General features: G+C 40.0%; 1 pseudogene; it reads right to left on the bottom strand.

Annotated features, from left to right (window-relative positions):
* Positions 1-1,337: 1,337 nt before the first annotated feature.
* On the bottom strand, positions 1,338-2,228 carry LOC129016912 (small ribosomal subunit protein uS5-like; annotated as a pseudogene).
* Positions 2,229-4,759: the final 2,531 nt, after the last annotated feature.

The raw sequence follows: 4,759 nt of genomic DNA, 5'->3' as shown, positions 1-4,759 counted from the left end.
TGTCATATAACTATACTGAGGAAATGGAGAAAGAGAAATACCTCTGCATGGGCAACAGTGAATAATGTTATTATGTGTATGTTAAATTAATTATTTTTTTCATGGAAGAACGGGAAGAGATATTGTCTAATTGAAAAAAATAAGAAATATTAATGTGAATTTTTTTTAAGAAAATATAGATATAAATAGTAAAAATTACCATAAAAAAGAAGAGAGTGTTTGTTAGGGTGTGGGTAGACATTGGTGCATGTAAGCGGTAGACCAAGAATGTGATTTTGTTTTTGTTTTTGTTTCTGTTTTCGTGATTTTTTTTTTTGTAAGTCACATAATAGTATTAGGTTGGTGTAAAGTAATTGCAGCTTTTGCTTTCACTTTTAAGCCATTTATATGAATACATTTAACACAAAAAATATAAAACTATGAGCAAATATAAATTAGAAACTTTTAAAAAATCCCAACAGAAATACTTGATAATAAAGGAGATTCTTGCCATACTTTTATATGTTTTTCTATAAATAAAAGAAAACAGATGGGTGAGATACAAACCTAAAATAATTACATGCTTATACAAAACTAATTGTCAAAGAATGCTAAAGGGCTAGTTTTTAAACAGCAGTTTCTAACATTTTAAGTTGATTCAGACTCTGTACAAAACCACAGTAAGATTCTGAGATTTATTTTTTGTGCTCATCGACAACAAGCCTCAATATTTTGCAGGGTTCAAAAGATCACCGAAATGTTTATTATTATTTCACTATAACTTGATGGGAATACTGTTCAACAGAGAAATCTAATATAGAAAATAACTTTTGATGATTATTATACTAGTAACAAGAAACTTTTCACTACTGTAATTTTCAGATTTTTTCCCTATCTACAAATATATGTTGGCAACTTTTGGTAAAACTAAGTCTTAATTTTGAAGCAAACTTTTTACATCATAAGGGATTGATTCTATGTGAAAAAAGACATTAAAAGTTAATATCATTAAAATAGTTAATAAAACATTTGAATTTACATTTGACGTAGCTAGTATTCTCACTGAAATAAATCACATGAAAATACTAAATGGATTAGAGGGTACAGATTCCTCCTATCATCAGTTAAGTTATTGAACCTAATTACACGGAAGAGTCTTTGGAAAAAAAAATCAAACTTCTGCATTTTCACATTAGCAAATTATTTCTGAAACTTTATGATAATGCTGATGTTAAAATCCATTTATATATTTTTAATTTGAAAATATTGAACTGTTTCAACTTAATAAAAGCATAAGACCAGTATTTTTGCAATTTTTTTTTTGTCTTAATTCACTTTATTTTTCTTGTATAAAAAACCCTATGTTGTAGCCACAGCTGGAGCCTGGGTCCGCTGCACAGAGACTCTGGTGTGGGTCTTGACGAGGTGGTCAGTGAATTCCTGATAGGGAGACTTGGTAAATACAGTCTCCTTCCAGAGGTCAGGGGTCAGGTAGCTGTAGGTCTTAGAGATGGCATCAAAGGTGGCCTTGGCGAAGTTGCCTAGGGTGGCAGTGCAGCCCCGGGCTGAGGTGTAGCAGTCATCGATACCAGCCATCATGAGCAGCTTCTTGGGCACAGGTGCGGAGACGATGCCAGTGCCCCTGGGTGCAGGGATGAGGCGCACCAGCACAGAGCCGCAGCGGCCTGTCACCTTGCAAGAGACGGTGTGGGGTTTGCCGATCTTGTTCCTTCAGTAGCCTCTGCGCATGGGGACAATGGAGAGCTTGGCCAGGATGATGGCCCCACGGATGGTGGCGGCCACCTCCTTGGAGCACTTAACACCCAGGCCGACGTGGCCATTGTAGTCCCCGATAGCAACAAACGCCTTGAACCTGTTGTGCTGGCCAGCAAGGGTCTGCTTCTGCACCGGCATAATCTTCAAAACCTCGTCCTTAAGAGAGGCCCCCAGGAAAAAGTCAGTGATCTCAGATTCCTTAATGGGCAGGGAGAAGAGATAGATCTCCTCCAGGGACCTGATCTTCATGTCCTTGACCAAGCGGCCCAGCTTGGTGACGGGCATCCACTCCTTATCCTCGGCCTTGCCTCCGCGAGCTCCGCGGCCTCGGCCCTGGCCCCGTCCACGGCCGCTACCCCGGCCCGGGTTGCCACTGCCGAAACCTCCGCGGAAGCCACCGCAGTTCCCCATCCCAGGGCCCGGAGGGCCACCAGGGCCTCCGGGTCCCGCGCTGCACCTGCGTCATCCGCCATTTGGTGTTTCCTCGGAGAAGCAGCTAGTTTTGCAATTTTTAAAGCCTCAAATATCTTGCATTTTTTCTGAGAAACAGGTGAGATTATTAAAACAGTATTTCATTTGTATGTTCAGAATTAATTTGGCTACTTTGTTGCAATCAATAGAGATATGTCAAGGTCAGAAAAGCAAGAAAATGGGAAAAATTCTGAAGTACCACATAGTCAGTCCTCCTGGAGAAGTGAAACGTTATTTAGGACCAAGGCTTCTTCTCAAGTCCTGCCTATCTGGTCAGTCCCTAAAAAAAGGCATCCAGGCCCGGCGCGGTGGCTCACGTCTGTAATCCCAGCACTTTGGGAGGCCGAGGCAGGCGGATCACCTGAGGCCAGGAGTTCAAGACCAACCTGATCAATATGATGAAACCCCGTCTCTACTAAAAATACAAAAATTAGCCTGGCGTGGTGGCATGTGTCTGTAATCCCAGCTACTCGGGAGGCTGAGACAGGAGAATCGCTTGAACCTGGGAGGCAGAGGTTGCAGTGAGCCAAGATCATGCCACTGCACTCCAGTGTGGGCAACAAGAGTGACACTCCATCTCAAAAGAAAAAAAAAGCATCCAGTCCTCCTTACCCTAGATCTCCACCACTAAAATGATTGAGCTATTTCTACCCTGCTTCTATTCTCCAGCCAGCTAATTAAGTTAGCGTGATTGATAAAGACAGTCTTTATGCAAAAATAGGCAGACCTGTGGCACCTGACCAGTTTGTATGCTTTTAGCCAGACACTCTAGGAAAACCATTACAGGCAGCCTTTGAGTCACGCACTTGGATATAGTTAGCAGTGGGTAAGGTAGGAGGATTACAGGATACTGAGCATGGTGACCTATGGGCAAAAAAGGGAGCAAACAAAATGTCAGATGCTTTCTCATAAACTAAGAGTTTATGAGAAAGGAACATTGTTTTCTCATAAACTAAGAGTTTATGAGAAAGGAATATTTAAGACAGACATTTTGCTCATCTAGCCTAGTATGGAACTTCTTTAGCCTTTAAAGACCAGTTCAAATGCAAACGCTTTCTAGAATTTCTCCTTAGGCCAGGCATAGTGGCTTATGCCTGTAATACTAGCCATTTGGGGGGTCAAGGCAGGAGGATTCTTTGAGCCCAGGAGTCAGAGACCAGCCTGGGCAACACAGGGAGACCTGCATCTCTACAAAAGTTTTCTTTAAATACTAGCTGGATGTGATTCCAGCTACCTCATGAGGGCTGAAGTGGGAGGATTGCTTGAGCTTGGGAGGCTGAGGCTGTAATGAGCTAAGATGTGGTGCCACTGCAGCCTGGGTGACAGAAGGAGACCCTATCTCAAAAAAACAAAAACACACACCTACACCTCCAAAAAAACAACTCTTCTTGATCTCTGTCAGATTCAAGAATCAATGAATTAGTCCTGAGTACATCTACCACATGTTTTTATGCCTCTATCTCCATCTTCAGAATTGTTTATTATTTATGCTGTAACTACTTGTAGGTTAAAGTATGATGCTCCAAAGCACAAAACTGTAGAGACCCTGGGAATTTCTCCCAGGTCATCATCAAATTGTCCCAAATGCTTCCTGAAACTCCTTTTACTTGTCTACTTTTCTTTACATCCATTGTGACATTTGGATTAACATTATGTTAATCCAAAATGCCATTACATCTTTTTTTATCATGTATTAATTTAATGCGATATCTCCTAGCCATTCTATTTTCCTCTAGAAGCCATTCTACTCTCCTTATACTAAAGTGCTCATTGTAATAAGCAAATCAAAAATAATGCCACTGCTTTCTTAAAGCTTTTCAATTATTCCAAGATACATTTCTTTACTGTATCGTCTAGGTCTGTGTAGACAGGTCTTTACTTTTTCCAGTCTCAGCTCTCACCACAATCTTGCTCATACTTGTCTAGCTACAGAAATTTCCTCTTTTACTAAAAACAATTTTATTCTGGTAAGAACACTTAGAGATCTAACCTCTTAATAGATTTTAAGGTGTAAAATACAGTACCGTTGACTATAAGCCAAACGTTGTACAACAGGTCTCTAGAACTTATTCATCTTGCATAACTGAAACTTTACACTCTTTGATTAGTAACTTTTCATTTCCTCCTTCCTACTGGCCCTAGCAACCAACACTCTAATCTCTGCTTCTGTGAATTCAACTATTTTAGATACCTCATAAGAGTGGAATTTTACATATTTGTCTGTATGTGCTTGGCTTATTTCACTTAGCGTCATTTCCTCAAAGTTTTTCCAGCTCGTCATATATTGCAGGATTTCCTTCTTTTAAAAGGCTGAATAATATTTCACTGTTTACATGGTCCAAGTTTGCTTTATTAACTAATAAATTTATGAATTTGTTTATCATTTCTAGAGCATTCCTCATTAGAGAGACCCTCTTCCATTACACTACCTTTCACAGAGCCCCTGAAAGAAGAATTATATGGGGGTGTGTGAGTGTGTGCACATATATACATGTGTATGTATATGCATAATGTGTGTGTGTGTGTGTATATA

The sequence above is a fragment of the Pongo pygmaeus genome, chromosome 19 (genome assembly GCF_028885625.2).
Source record: "Pongo pygmaeus isolate AG05252 chromosome 19, NHGRI_mPonPyg2-v2.0_pri, whole genome shotgun sequence".
Classification (NCBI taxonomy): domain Eukaryota; kingdom Metazoa; phylum Chordata; class Mammalia; order Primates; family Hominidae; genus Pongo; species Pongo pygmaeus.
The sequence above is the reverse complement of the archived record's forward strand: the minus strand, read 5'-3'. Positions and strand labels throughout refer to the sequence as shown.